Raw genomic sequence first — 16,491 nt, 5'->3', positions numbered from 1 at the left:
GGAAGCCTTGGCTTCCATCATAACTCGCTGAGTGTTTATAAAATCAAGTGCACCCTGACTGACTAGACGGGGCGTGAACTGCGCAAACAATCGGTATTTACTTCCGCGGGAATAATATATATTATAATTCATTTAAAAATATATACATTTTTTTAAATTTTGTAAATTTTTTTTAACTCTCGGAAAACATCCGGATAGAAATTCCGGTAAGTAGAATTACGGATACAGGATGCTCTACTGTACTGATAATGATGCTAATTTGTCGAAAATGTGCCAACTTTTAGAAGATAAAGAAGATTTAAATATCATCACTTATGGATGTTCAGCTCACATATTAAACTTGTTAGCAGATAACTCGAACATTCCTAGTGTGAAAGAACAGATTTTACAAATAATAAAATATTTCTGAAACCACTACTTTGCTAATGCATGTTACAGACAATATGATGTTCAAAAATTAATCCTCCCAAATGAAGTGCCTTAAAGGTTGAGGAACTCTGTTACAGATTTGTGAGGAACATCGTGACACTATTGATAAAGTAGTACAAAACCAAATTTCTAACATGGCTTTGTAACGGAATGTAGAGGACTTACTTTCTATTTTGAAGCCTATTGCCATAGCCCTTGATGAAGTTCAGAAAAATACATGCACTATATCTGAGTCAGTGTTCGTGTGGAAAAATCTTCAAATGAAAATGGAAGCCAAAAAGGATAAAAATGTCATGCAAAAATTCCAAAAAAAGATATCATATGGCACTTAAACCTGCTCATTTATTAGCTTGTATGCTTGATCCAAAAGAGAACAAAAAATTATCACTTGGTGTTGATTTGACTGAAAAAGAAAAAAGCATAGTATTGAAGTTTGCAAAATCAAGGTACTCGACGAGTTCACTGCTTCCATTAATTGTTAAATTTTAATCAAAAAGTTTACCTTTCCAAAAATTGCTTTTTGAGGATGAAGTAATATCACAGGTTACAACCTATGAGGTTGGAGAAGTCAGAAGAATGACATTGAGAAATTTAATGATAGTTTTTTTTTTTTCTGTTGAACAGTTACTTACAGAACATGCTATTTCAGCAACTGTAGAGTGTCTTATATGGATTTGTGCATTCTAAAGTACGTAATAAGTTAGGCATAGAGAAAGCATCCAAACTTGTATTTCTTTTTAAAGCATTCAACGAACACAACCAACAGTGATGTTATGTGACCTGCAATACAAACAGGAAAGAACTAACATAATAGTGTTGAATTAACATAATAGTGGTTGATCCTGATATTTTGATTTTAATAACATAATCCAAAAGATTGAAGGGAAATTAGTGTTTTTTTTTTATTTTGCTTTTATGGCTTCTTGGATTGATGAGTTTATTCTGTTGTACACATTGTAATACTGTCACCAATTTTTTTCTATTAGTATTTTAACAATATATTTGACAAACTCTTATGCATTAAAATCATAAGTAGGTATATAGATTTCATAAAATTTATATGTAAGATAATTAAGTGGTCTCAAAATGAAATATGAGTATGTTTTAGTTGCAGTCAGTTATGAATTGGGTGTAAAATTATTAATCACCCTGAATTATGATATATTTAGTTTGAATGTGATGAGAACCAAAATAACTAATGTAATAAAAATCCTGGTTCAAACCAAAAAACCTGGTTGTTTGGGGGGTTTTTTTCCAACTCTGGTCCTGTTGGGTTTGTAAACAATGTCTTCATGTTTTCTGAAGTGTAATCTACTCCCAAACAATGAGTCCCTGACAAATATTAAGCAGCACCATCTGTTAATGTAAGGAAATTAATATCTAGTTCATGCAAAAATTCCAAACATTGCAACATTAAATTACAACACTCTGAGCCACTTAAGCCACTAACCAGAAAATAGCCAAGAGGTATTTTCCAATCATCATAAAGGTCCACTAACACAAATACTGGTGTTTCTTTTGCTTCTGGGAGACAACTGTCAACAACATCCAAATCAAAATTAACAATCATACAAAATGTTTCCCACTAAACTCCGCTTGTTTTCTGATGCACATTTCATCCATAAACAGAGAACACACAACAGTCTTTCCTTTTGTAGCCATTTCATTTTTTTCAACGTTAGGGCAGTTTTAACCTCCTTACTAAATCCTGGCCTGCCATCCACTGAGAGGTACCATTTCTTCAGTGTGCTGGGATGGGGCAATCTGTGAGGTAAAACATTTTGGACATAATTTTATACCCGACTAGAATAAAAGCTCAATGTTAGAGCTTATCTTCAAAGTTCCAATGGGTTATGTATTCCTAGTTGGTCCTTCCCTGGAACGCACCAGCAGCTGGAAAGCAGCAGGTGGAAGGTTTTTCTGAAAATAACATTTATGTCATTAAAAATACATAGGTTCATTTTTTAGTTAAAACACCCTAAATCTAGATGATTCTTCCATTGCATGGATGCAAACAGTAAATCTGGCATAAAGTTTACACTAAAAACAAAATTATCAATAAGCTGAGTAATCGTACAGATGTTTTAATCTACACCATGTGTTTTTAGTTTTCTCTCCATCAATGTTTCTACACCACAGTAGGTGGTTGAAAGAAAAATTAAAAATATAAAATGGTTATTATATTATTAAACTGGTCAAACTAATTAACGTATTGTGTTGGGAAAATCTCAAAGCCAGAAAGATTATAGATGGGTTTGTTACGATGTATCAGATATGTATGGAACATGAGGTAGAGAGAGAGGAAAATCTTTAAGCATGAGGGAGAACTCCAGAAAAGTATTCAAGAGAGAGGAGGAGAACTGAAAGAGGTAAAAACTTGCTGTTCATAAAAACACTCGCTGAATGAAATAGCTTGAATGAGGAGTGTGTGATAAGAAATGTGGCACAGTTGAGGAAGAAGTTAAAAGGACATTGGGGCAACTGGTGGTCACCAGGCTAGTGCCCAACACCAGTGGGATTCAAATTTAATTCTTTAAAAATGAAAAGACAATGACAAGTGTTCAAACAAAATATAAATTAATTAATTTTAATTCTCATCTATACCTTTCATATTTGCTGTTAATAAAGAGATTAGTTTTTTTTTCCCAGTGAATATGAAGCATAAGTTAGCTGTGGTTACCACTGATTCACTCATGTAGGCCAAAAGGATTGAAAATTTATAGTTGAAAGTATCTTTTGCAAAATATGTGGTGATGAAAATGTGCAATACTGTGGAGAAGATTATGTTTTAAGATTTCTGAAGTCTAAGTTGTTATTCAAGACTAATATCTAATTACTTACATCAAGTGTGTGTACAGCATTTTCTGTCATCATCATCAATTCCTACTGTAGGTAATTTACTAGTGCTTTTGCAGTCTTCAGTCTACGCATTGTCTGGTGTAGTCACTGCCTTGATAATCTTAGCTTTCTACGCGTGTCATGAAGTTTCTTTCTTTTTTTTTCCATTTTGCATGAAGGCTGTCATTTTCTGTTTAAACAAATAAGATGGAATCACATTAAATTAGCAACATCTGAAATGCCCATTTATCACAATGTCACGATTGAGCCCCCTTACAACTACAGCATATTTAAATTATGAAGTTCAATGTATTATAATTTTCCTTTATTATTACAGGATAGTAAGTGCAAGATTCATTCTTTAAATTATAGAGGTTTTAGTATTTTTATATCGTAAATTCTACTGCGAGCAGTATGTCACTTAGAAATTTTAAAAGTAAAGTATATTTTTAATTTATTCGGTAGATGTTTCATATCACTTAACCAACTTTATCCCTAGATACTGATGGCATGATGATGCTTAGTATATCGCAATATCCTGGACATGATGAAAACTTGTGACATAGAAATGAATTAAGATTAGTAGAATTTAAAAGATTCCAGCTTCCCTGTTGTTCCAGAACATGGACACCCTGTAAATTAAAACAGCAAGCATCATGTAACACAGGAATAATATATACAGGATAATGTCATCAGGATCACAGGATAAAATTGGATAAACTACTCTTACAAGAAGAGTAAGCAACATTTTAGGTAACACAAGAAGAGTAAGCAACATTTTAGGTAACAAATGTTTTACATAGTTGCTAAGGATAGGAACATAACAGACTATCACACTTAATCCACCTACCTTTCAACATTAGTAGCTTCATGTATCCTTTTAGTTAGTGACTTTCTCTTTTTCTTGTTCGAAAGTAGATGCACAGGAAAATTGAAGATTGATGGTTCAACATCTAGCTTCAGTTTCCTTTCCGAGACAAGTGTTACATTGTCAAAGCAATCTGGAGAAAAATGCTTTCAGCACAGTTTGGAATGTGTTTTGAGGACAAAATCCAACATTTTCAGTGTCCAATCTCAAACATTTCTTCTTTTCTCATCAGTCGAAAAACGGAAAAAATTTAGTTTTTTTAAATATAAGTATTGTAGCCATTCCAACTGTTTACAGTTATGTTGTTAATATTTTGATTATTATTGTAAATAATTGTATATTTTGTGAGCCAATTGAATGTATTTAAATATTTTATTGTAAAGAGGACAACCATAGTTTGCCATACAGACCACACTTAATTGCCAGATACAACAAAATACCTCAGGGTCTTCTAAGTATTATTCCTTGGAATTTTTATTCATTTGCCTTAGTTCAGTACACTTACATGCTGATATTCATTTATTTATTTCACTATGCAGTTTTTTTTTGATTGCCCAATAGCTCTTTGGTTGCAAGGGACAAAAAAAAGTAAATAGTTGGGAGGAAAAAGAGAAGAGAGGCCATCGCCATATTGCAGCGGGAAGACGTTTCTCAGGCTGGGGCGAACCAAAGCCTTGGTTGCCGCCCGAGAAATCGAAGAATCGCGTCATCCGCGGTTGTATGTTAAATAGTATTCTCCAGACCACTGTTTGGGAGAATAGTTTGAGACGGCACAAGTCTTAGATAGGGAGTATCTGCGATCTAGTGCCAACTTCCGCGTCGGTCCCGTCTGTCCTCGTAGTGGTTCGTGACGACTGATGCAGCACCACCTACGGTCTGTCACTACACTTGGTGAGACCGATTCTAATTGAACAGAGTTTTTAGGACGAGAGGGAAGCTGATATTCTACCAGACCTCCGGCTGTACCAGAACTTCAGTAGTTCGCCACTTTCAGCTTACCCTTCCAGCGTTCCAGTGTCGCAGTAGACCACCTGGTGGTCCAGAGAAGAGAGAAGCAAGCCTCCGACAGCTTGTAGCTAGACTCGGCATGGTAGTTGATGTGTTCCTGTGACCCCGTTAACATTATTTCTTTACAAACATACAGGTCTGGCAAATAATCTAACATTCAATTAAATGTCTTTGGTTGATCCTCTGGCTCTAAACAAAGTGAATTTCACATTCACAGTAATTTCACATCAAACAGTTAAGACCATATTAAAATCACATTTTTCCAACTATTTTTATTTTATTCATGCTATTTTTAATTACTTTTAAAACAGACCATTTACAGTTAACATAATTGTTCACACTTCACACATCATACAACACTAACAACTTTCTTTTGATTGATTACTCTCTCAGCTGGAACACATTGCAGTGACGTGTTAGCTGGACTAACGGCCTGGATAATTACACCAGCAGCAGTGTTTGCTGATCGCTACTGGAGAGGAAGCGAAAAAACCCTGAGAATACAAATACTTTATGATAATAATTATTGGCAGTGTAGACTTTCACGGTGACATCTACACCGTAAAACCACGCAACAACCCCGAAAGTCCAACAGTATACGTATGTAAACAATAAGTTTGACCCAAAACTTACAAAGTACTACATTAAAAAATGGAAGAGGGGCTTGTTATCTATACTAATATTATAAAGCTGAAGAGTTTGTTTATTTGAACGCGCTAATCTCAGAAACCACTGGTCTGATTTGAAAAATTATTTCAGTGTTGGATAGTAAATTTATCAAGGAAGGCTATAGGCTATATTATATTATCAATAACATTAGGGATCCTTACTAAAAGTCCAATTTAGAATCAAATGTATTGGAGGGGGTTAGATACAACATGCAGTACACGTACAAAGTGTGTGTTGACAATGCCGCAGGCGCTAGAAGTTTATTTCCTATTGCCTATTAACATTGTTGCCACGTACTAGATGCCTTATCATTCTTAATTTTCCCATACAAGTAAAAAACACCCGTGTGATATTAACAACGAAGCAATCAGTACCCTCATAAGAGTTCAATCAGTATTTAAATACTTTTTATCACTTTAAATCGCAAACCTAAACTATTGTTTTTTTTTTCTCTCTCTCTGTGTGTTTAATTTGTTTTTGTTTTTTTTTCTTTTACTAGAATTATTTTTATTATTTTTAATTAATTTTCATTTTTAGGACCATCAATAATTTTCCTCTCCCGTTACAATTCTGACAAGGACTTGTGTGTGTGGGTGTGTGTGTGTGTGTCTACATATACATATATATAAGCGAAATACCACTCACTGACTCACTCATCACGAGATCTCTAAAACTATACACGCGATTGACTTGAAATTTAGCATAGTTACTCATTTTGTGATGTAGACGCTCACTAAGAACGGATTCTGCGGAAATCCGATCCCAAGAGAAGTTTTGGGGGCGTAATATATCAAAATTTCCAGTTTTTGGTAGGAAATCACCATGGCAACGGCTGTTGCTTTGTTGATGCTTCATTCATCTCTATGGCAACGACTATTCCATTGTTAGTGCAGTCCTCATCACCGTTGAAATTTTGCAGGTACTTTAAATATCAAAAATTGCCCTTTTTTTTTCAAGTATATATATGTTGATGCTTCATTCGTCTCTATGGCAACGACTCTTTCATTGTTAGTGCAGTCCTCATCACCGTTGAAATTTTGCGGGTACTTTAAATATCAAAAATTGACCTTTTTTTTTTTTTTTTTTCAAGTATATATATATTTTACAGACTTGAAACTTCACAGTAATGTTCCTTATGTTACGCAGGATGATATTTTACGAAAATTAGATCCCATGGGTGGTTAAAACCAGGCAACAGTGGGTACTTTGTCTGCATGAGAACAGGATTTTGCATTGTTCATGCCTTCTGCATCTCCATGGCAACGGGCATCGCGCGGCAGTGGCGTACCCACAAGGAGGGCATGCATAATGAGCGGCGCAAGAGTGAACTGCCTGTAGACTGCCGTAGCGAAGTACGGGTACATCAGTTGTATGTTGCGTGCACGAGTCAGGAAACCATTGGTGCTATTTATTTTCTCTCCGGTACATTATACAGCATTGCAATAAATTTTCACTGAATTTTTTTTTTATTTGCCATTACTGTAAATGGGAGATGTGGTTTAATTTTTTTCCATTAGTATAGCCGTGCGAAGCCGGGTCGGGCAGCTAGTTTAAAAATAAAATAGAAATCAGAATGTATTTTTCTTAGTTCCTTACATCTATAGTAATGATCATGTAAAACAGCATTACGATAATTGAATTAGTTTACTGGTAATTTAAATTTATGGTCGCTTAGGTTTGTTTGTGACATTCAAAACATACTTTGCGAGCCAATAAAGAATCAGTTGAAAATTAACATTTTTAAATATTTTTTTCGTACAATTATCATCACAAATTACTATTTATGGAGCAATAAAGGAACATCAGTTAAAAATTAAAATTTTAACTATTTTTTTCTCATACAGTAACAATAACTACAATATATGATTCATACTGATTTTGCAATTACACGAGGTGTAAAATACGTTATTGCCACATCTTAAGAGTTCACTATACCTAACTTGTTTAACACTTTCAACACTGGCTCCTTTTTTCATGTTATTCTTCAGTGAACTGCTGTTTTTTGCATATGTTCAATATGTTTTTAAACCATAATATTGGAGCTACCTTATCATGTTTGTATTTTAACCCTTTCCTGCCTATAAATGTAAAAAAAATTTAATTTTGTAATTTTTAATTCATTTTTATATTTAAGTAGGCATAAAAGGAGACCATATTTTTTTCCAATTTTTTTTATTTATATTTAATATATTTTTTAATGACGGGACTTTTAAGTCCTGACAGGCATTTATCATAATTATGTCCAGCTCAACGAACAAAAAAAAATTCGCTCCAGACTGGTGCAGCGCTGCCGTATTAGTACTGCAACCTCTCGGCTGTCAATCAAACTTCTTCGACAACTGGCAGAGCGGAGCTATACAGGGACCCAGAGGTCCCGACAGGCAGCATGTGGTTTCAAACATGCACACACTATTTCTATGGGGCTTCAAACATTGTGGGACTCACAAGTCCCGCCAGGCAGGAAAGGGTTAATGAAAGCTGTGTTTTTATTTTTGTAAATAAAATTTACAAAAATTTTATTATGTATCCGTATAATTTTTGAGGAAAAATTTGTTATAACATTACATCTACATTTTGAAAAAATTTACACACCATTTGTACTTGCTTAATATTCACTGAAACAGATTTCTAATCATTATTTTTAATGATAGAAACACTAATAAAGTTGTTAATTTAAGAACATTCAAAATTTTTCAAATATATGTTTCGTAAAAAAAATTATTATTTAAAAACCTGCTTGAATATTATAATATTTACATGAAGTTCATTCCAAACACTTGGATGAAAATATAACATTTTGAATAGTTTTTTTCAAATGTATCTCTCTTTACATTTCCTAAAAAATAATGTTTGCACTGTCACACAATCATAATAAAATAATTACTAAAATATTATGTAAAACTACTATAATAAAAAACATAATTTCAATATAATTGTCATAAACACTAACTAAAGAAAAAGTTCAAAAATATGAACTATCCTGAAACGAATGACAGAAATATATTTACATACATAGGAAAGTTTACAACAGGAAGGTTTATGTAAAAGTCTGTTTCAGGCATAGTGTACCTTGGTATGAAACTCCTGGAATCATTTTGGTACACAGAGACCCACTCCACACTCTTTGCACCACCATCGACTCTCCCTCCGCACTCTTTTCCCACTGGTTTTTTTACCCGTATCTGAGCACACTTTACAATATCGTGTGGCATTTTGTTTATTTGCAGTTGAAGGCACTTTCTCAGGAAAATGACGACACGAAAGCCTTGCAACTGATGTGGATGGTGACGGATTATCAGCAGCTACAGAAGCACCAAGCATAACAAATCTGTTTCCTAGACACCTGATAAAATTTGCTAGTGTGATGTTCTTGCCAGATTTTTCTTTGTAAAGAATAAAGGCATTTACAACAGACATCGTAAAAATGTGAAAGAATAATTTCTTCCACCATTTCATTGACTTACGCTGGAAGGGGTAATAGCTGTGCAGCTGGTCTGCATGATCAACTCCAGTCTTATACATGTTATAGTCAAGTATTATATCTGGCTTAGGTTTATCAACATTGCCACCCTTGGACCTTACAGTGGAACTTGTAGCCTTGTGTTTAGTGGAGAGGCAATAAACATCTCTAGTGTCTCGCCATTTTAATGCGAGAAGTGGACCATTTCTGAAAAAAATAGCTTCATTCTTCTTGAGTTTACAAGTTTGCAATTCCTTAGGCAAGCCTTTGCTTTTTTTCATAACTGTTCCTACCCCTAATGTGTTATTGTCCCACAGCATTTTGAGAAGTGCCGGACTTGTGTAGTACCGATACATATATATATACAATGTCCCTTTCCAAAATACTAAGAGCAAAGCCTTTCAACTAAAGCAAGAATGTAGTTGTCAACATTTCCAGAAGACCCTGTGTATACTTCACAGTTCAACACGAAGCCAGTCGCCGAGTCACATAAAACATACAGTTTCAAACCATACTTGTTTGGTTTGTTCTTGATGTAAACTCTAAAACTTGCCCTGCCGCGAAATGGACACATCGCTTCGTCTATTGTTAGATTTGCATGGGGTGCCAAGCAAGTTTTGCATTTCTGAACAAAATTGTCATAAAAGGGTCTTATTTTGTGTAGTGGATCATGGTTTGTTTGGCCTTTGGCTATGTAACTGGCATTGTCGTTCACATGCAACATGAATAGAATTGATGACAATCTATCTCGACTCAACATTTTGCTAGAAAATGACGTCTGGAGGAATGGATCTGTAGACCAATAATCACTAAGCTTAGGGATTTTTACAATGCACATATGCAGGATGATAGGAAAAAAAACTATAGAGTTCATGCAATTTTACAGTGCACCATTTATGCCAGATCAAACTTTTTTTTAGTTTGTTTTGTCGCTTCATTCTATCAATTAATGTGGCAGCATACCGATTTGTTTCTGTTTTTATTTTTTTTATGCTATCATTATCCAAAAAAATACTGAAACACTCCAGCTCATCACACTCGTGACTGAGAGGAGCGGAGACACCGCACTGCTCTTCAAATACAGGCAGCTGAGGCTGATCATCATTTCTAGACCACTCAGAAGCACGCATAACATTTCCAGCGGGAGCATTTCCTCCCACAGCTCGTAAATTACTGTCTGGTGTGGGACTTTCAGAACCTGCAATTCAAAAATAAATGTTCTGAAATTTCATATGACAAAATTTCTACAGCTAGCAACAAAATAAGTATAAACGTTCATCACGTAAGTTATTTGAATGTACATCTAAAATTTTCAAAATATATTATTTTTTTGTTGTTTTTTCAGTCAAAAGCTTTATAATGTATCAGAGAACGCACCGATCGTGCACTTTCTCTTGCAGCTACAAAATTGCTGTCAGTTAGGCTTTTAGAAGCTGAAATATAAAAATTGTCTCATCTAGACTATCGCCGTATATTTTACAGTATATTATTGCATAAACTATGCCCTTAGCAAACTTTTTTTGACTCTACTATAATTGCAAAGTAAAATATAGTACATTTGCACTATTATTTACTGTCTCTGAAAAGTACAGCAACATTTCATACCTGATTCAGCATCACTTGAATTTCTTTCAGGCACGAATAAAGGATCCAAGTCACTATCATCAACTTCAGAGCCAGAATCAGCACATAAAACATTCAAAACTTCATCAACGATTTCTTTCTCAGACATTGTTACCGATTCCGCCAAACTAGTTTATAATACAAACCACGCTGTGTAGTACTCGATGTAGTCTGATACACCACGAGACAGCGCACGCTATCTACCTACTCTTCTCTGAACTAAGAGTCCGCTGCTGCGATCTGTGTATTTCAATGTGAACGAAAAGCTTCAGAGAACACTGCAGAATGAACGACGCACGTAAGACACACGGGCATATTCATTTTTACTCCACCACCTCTACCATGACCACCCCACCGATTCATCATGCCGAAGCCGTCTGTACAGGCCAGACCCGAGCCAAACAGGACTGGCCACACCACCACTCCACCACCACCTTCACCATCACCTGTAACTAACATTTTCACCACTCACCAATTACCAGTTCCCAAGGACTCTATTTTTGAGAGGGACCCGAGTTCCATGTAATGTATAATAATGTAAATATCTTTTTCTTTTTCTTGTATCAATTTTTCTCCTCCATGTTTGTATTTGTACTCGCCCTTTTTAAAATAAAGAGCACATATTTTGGCGGGACGGACCCCCTGGGGGGGGTCCCACATTTTTTTAAAGAAAAAAAAAACAAGGTTAAAGTAGCTCTCGTATGGCATGCGGGCATCGTTCAGAGCATTAAAAAATGTTGCTCGTAACATATACGGGCATCGTGTTGAATGTGTTAAAAATCTTTAAACTAAATATGTTTATTCCCAACCATACCCAGGGTGTCCACAAGGGAAAAATATTTTGTGCCAAATTGGGCGAGAAAAAAAGTACTAGATTAGAAAAAAAGTACTAAATTATAATTTGTTATGGTTTTTAACAATTTAGGAAGTTATTATGACATTGCAATGCTCAAACTTAAATATCGCAAAACACACACATACATTCCATAGTTTGGTAAATATGTAGTGTACGGATTAGCGCCAAAAAAAATCGTACAAATCTGAAATAGCTTTCATTATATGCTCTTTTACGTTCTCTTTTCATAACCGCCTGCGGAGATAAGAAATTCCAATTACTTTTGGAATTTCTTATCTCCGCCGCTTTTAATGAAAAGAGGAAGTTGAAGAGCATCTAATAAAGTTATTTTCGGATTTTTAACATTTTTTTTTTTCACAAATACCGCTCAACTACATATGATGAAATTTAAAAATTCAATATCTTCTAAAGTATTTGGAATTTTTTACCTCCGCCGCTTTTAATGAAAAGAGGAAGTTGAAGAGCGTCTAATAAAGGTATTTTCGGATTTTTAACATTTTTTTTCGCAAATACCGCTCAACTAAATATTTACCAAGTACAATTTTAATATTTTTGTCATTGTAAAATCTGAACAAATACTTTATACAATATTTGTTTTACTTGCTATAATCAGAAGTCGACTCCTGCACGCGGGCATGCATGCGCGTGGAAATTGTTTGTTTGCTTTTAAAATAAAAATTTTGTAAAATATGTCTATAAAGGGATTGCATGCCATGTAATTTATATGTTATAACGTTAATATCCGGGTGATACGCACAAAGTAATTGATAATATCTCTTCAAATAAAGTTTTTAACCTATCTCTGTACATAGGGACAACAAATAGCTTCGTTTTGAATTGTAATCTTATTTTAAATTTGTCATTAGAATTGCTTAATTTAGTTACTATAGTATTCTAGTCAAATTAATATATACGACAAACAATTGGTTAGTTAAGTATTAGGTTCACAAATCAATTTTTAATGTGTATCTATGTATGGAATAACGTAAGTTGTAAAATAGTAACTATATGAAACATTTATGATTCTTTTAAGATAGGAAGGTAGGTAGGTAGGTGTTCATAATTCAGCTAGATTATAGCATAAAAAAAATTTTGTTGAATTAAAAAATGCCAATCCAACTACTCACACCATTTTACAGTATTGTTTTTCAATATAACCTTACCAAAAACTGTTCATACAATTTTACAGAATTTTTTTAATGTAACTAACCTCACAACCTACTCACCCAATTTAATAGTATTATTTTTGTGTACTATTTATTTCATCCCGTTACTTACAATTAGTTACTTATCAGGCCATATATTTCTCTACAACTCGTGCACGCAAACCTCCATTACTAATTACGACAACAGCATCCCCAGGGAAAGGGGAGGCGGTTATACAAGGGGTAAAGGACAGGCTGTCACTGTTGAGGGAGGATAGGTGGGTGATAGTGGCGGGGGACCTAAACATGCCAGGGGTGGTGTGGGAGCAAGGACCGGAGGAAATGGGGGTGAGGGAGCAAAGATGGGCAACCCAGTTGGTAAATAGTGGACTGGAGCAGGTGGTGGGAGAGAACACCAGGATGAGGAATGGTGAAGGACAGGGGGAATCTGGGAACCTACTAGATGTGGTGCTGGTGAGGCCTGTGGAGGTAGTAGTAGGCACTACGGTGATGGAGGGCATCAGTGACCACAAAATCCCGGTGGTGGAGATAGATATGGGATGGAGGGAGGTGAAGGAAAGTAGGAAGGAAGTGTTAAGACAGTGGAGCAGGGCGGTTAGAGCAGGGGCGGAGGCATTTCTTGAATTGGAGTTCTGTAGGTGGGAAGGGATTGCAGAACTAGAAGGGAAGTGGGAGGTTTTGAGGGGCATATTGGAGCAAATGGTGGAGTGCTTCGTACCCCAAAGGAGGGTAGGAAAGTGTGGCGATCCGCCCTACTATGGACGGGAGGTAAAGGTATTAAAGCGAAAGTGCAGGAGGCTCCACGCAAGAGCCAAGAAGCGTGGAGGGGAGGGGCTAAACGCAGAAATGAAGGATCTGGCGAAGGAACTGGGAAAGAAAACTAGGGAAGCACGGGATGCGTACATGGAAAGGATGATGGAGAAAGGGGGGCGGGGAAACTGGGCGGATCTGTACCGATATGTTAGGAGAGTAAAGGGGGAGAAGGGACTGCCAGTATTAAAGGGGAGAGAAGAGCAAGAGTGTGTGAGTGACCTGGAAAAGGCTCGTTTACTGCAGGAACAATACTTATCGGTTTTTGTAAACGGGGGAGTATGGTGCGGAGCACAAGAGGAGAAGTCAGGGGGAGAGAGAGGGTTGGAAATACGGAGGGATGATGTATTAAGGGAGTTGAGGAGACTGAATGTGAGGAAGGCGGTTGGGCCAGATGGGATAGGGAACAGGCACCTCAAGCTGGGAGGGAAGGTGATAGGGAAGTACCTGCAAGTACTGTATGCGCAGTCACTGGAGGAGGGACAGCTGCCGAGGCAGTGGAAAGAGGCTGTGATGGTGCCCATCTATAAAGGGAGTGGGAATAAGGCACACCCAGCCAACTATAGGCCGGTCAGCTTGACGTCAAACGTAGGCAAGGTGATGGAGAGGCTGGTAGTGAGTTATATAGTAGAAAGGGTGGAGGAAAGGGACTGGATGGACGAGAGGCAGCACGGCTTCCAGAGGGGTTACTCCTGTGAAAAACAGATGGCGGGGCTGCTGGAGGACTTGGTGGAGGCAGTGGATGAGGGAAAGCAGGTAGACGCTATTTTTATAGACTTTGAGAAAGCGTTTGACAGGGTGCCGCACAGGAGGGTGATGGAAAAGGTGGAGGGGTTGATAGAGGACAGGAGGGTGGTAAATTGGACAGGGGACTTCTTGAGGGACAGGATCCAGCGAGTGAGAGTGGGTAAGGAATGGTCAGAAGAGGGAAATGTGATGTCAGGGGTACCACAAGGCAGTGTCATGGGACCCCTGCTCTTCCTGATCATGATGAATGATGTAGGGGAGGGGTTGAAAAGTAGGCTGCGGTTGTTTGCGGACGATTGTGTGCTCTATGAAACTGTGGGGGAAGGGGCGCACCTGGCAGAGGACTTGCAGAAACTGGAGTGCTGGTCGAGGGAAAACGAAATGGGTATAAATGTAGGGAAAACAAAGGTGGTGAGGTTCACGAGGAAGAGAAGGGTGGAGGGAAAAGTGTACTGCTGGAAGGGACAGGTGATCCAGGAAGCTGAGGAGTATAAATACCTGGGAGTGATCCTGCAGAACGACTTGGGGTGGGGAAAGCAGGTCAAGAAGGTGGTGACGAAGGGCAGAATGGGGTTAGGGATGCTTAGCAGGACACTGAAAGGGACAGGTAGGAATGTAAAGGAAAAGGCGTACGTGACATTGGTACGGCCAGTGTTGGAGTATGCCGCGGCGGTGTGGGACCCCTATGTGGAGAAGGAAATTGAGGAGTTGGAGAGGGTGCAGCGCAAGGCAGCGAGATGGGTAACGAATATGTGGAGGAGAAGGGAAGGCGAAGGCAGGATGGGGGAAACTCACAGACCATCGGTGATGATGAAGGAGCTGGGGTGGGACACACTGCAAGAAAGGAGGAAGGTGGAAAGGCTGGTGAGAATGAATAAGGTAATTCATGGGGGGGAGGGGGGCTGGGGAAAGCTGGGAGCTAGGTTGCACAGAGGGCTGTATCGAGGAAGGAGGGATCATGAGTGGAAGATTCAGAGAGAATGGAGACGGACAGAGAGAGGAAGACAGGTATTCCTTGTGAGGACGGGGCTAGAGTGGAACGAACTTGAGGGGAGGACACTGGATCTGGGAGGAGGAAAGGACTTTCGAAGTAGGCTCCAGAGGGGGGAGGAGTGAGGGTAGTTGGGGGTGGGAACTCCTTGCCACCGGGCGGAAGCCCAATTGCAGGTGTAAATTATTATTATTATTATTATTATTATTATTATTATTATTATTATTATTAACCTGCTCTGCGGCCCACAATACACAACACACCTCCCTTGTTAGGTTACTTCAACACATAGTCCAGAGATGCCAAGTACTACGGATTTTCCGTAGTTTCTACGATTTTCGTTACTTGACTACGGCAATACGAATGGTAGGTTAAAACTACGGATTAAATGCATTTTATGGTTTTTCGGTTTGTTTACATCACGTCGCAGCAATATGCGGTATGTTGTGTTCGTGGTTCCATAGATGTATGCATGTGAGATGTCACACTTGTGAAACAAAATGCCCTAGACTCACGTTCGTAACATTTTATTTTCAAGTGTCCAGTAATGACTAAATATATCTATGCCGTATCGTTTTGCTTTGTTAATTTCCTATGTGTCGGTTAGGTTATGTTTGTATTGATTCCGTGTGTATGCTACACTACATTTTGCGTGTTATTTGCGATATAATGACAGAAAATGTCGAAACGTAAAAGTTCTATAGGTGGGTCTACACTGTATAACAAAACAAGTTATAAAATGTTATATTACAAAGTTATTATTATTATTATTACTTAACCTGCAATTGGGCTTTCACCCGGTGGCAAGAACTCCCACTCACTCCCCTCTCCCCCCCCCCCCCTCCATCAGCTTTCTCCTCAGCTCCCTCCCATCCCTGACCTCCACCATTTCCTCCCCCAGCCCATTCCACTCCCTCCCCGTCCTCACCAGGAAGGTGTTCCGCCCTCTCTCTGTCCGCCTCCACACCCTCTGGAGCTTACATCTGTGGTCTCTTCGTCCTCTGTACTCCCCTCTATGTACTTTGC

General features: G+C 37.7%; 1 protein-coding gene and 1 long non-coding RNA gene across 3 annotated transcripts in view; one reads left to right on the top strand and one right to left on the bottom strand.

The window, feature by feature from the left end:
- The window catches only part of LOC134546194 (sodium/hydrogen exchanger 10-like), a 405,401-nt gene extending 396,164 nt beyond the window's left edge, over positions 1-9,237 (top strand). The window contains exon 22 of the mRNA XM_063388789.1: positions 9,040-9,237. The gene's annotated coding sequence lies outside the window, so the exon portion shown is untranslated. The remainder of the gene's footprint in view (positions 1-9,039) is intronic.
- On the bottom strand, positions 767-15,912 carry LOC134546196 (uncharacterized). 2 transcript variants are annotated; one of them, XR_010079100.1, is made up of 3 exons: positions 15,729-15,912; positions 3,271-5,240; positions 767-2,349 (listed from the first exon to the last, which is right to left on the bottom strand). It is a non-coding gene; the product is annotated as an uncharacterized LOC134546196 (long non-coding RNA). The 2 variants fall into 2 exon arrangements; XR_010079101.1 differs by lacking the exon at positions 15,729-15,912 and having other exon boundaries at positions 3,271-3,457; positions 4,118-7,535.
- Between the last annotated feature and the right edge of the window lie 579 nt (positions 15,913-16,491).

This window comes from Bacillus rossius, chromosome 1, assembly GCF_032445375.1.
Source record: "Bacillus rossius redtenbacheri isolate Brsri chromosome 1, Brsri_v3, whole genome shotgun sequence".
NCBI lineage: Eukaryota > Metazoa > Arthropoda > Insecta > Phasmatodea > Bacillidae > Bacillus > Bacillus rossius.
This window is presented reverse-complemented; position numbering and strand designations above follow the sequence as displayed.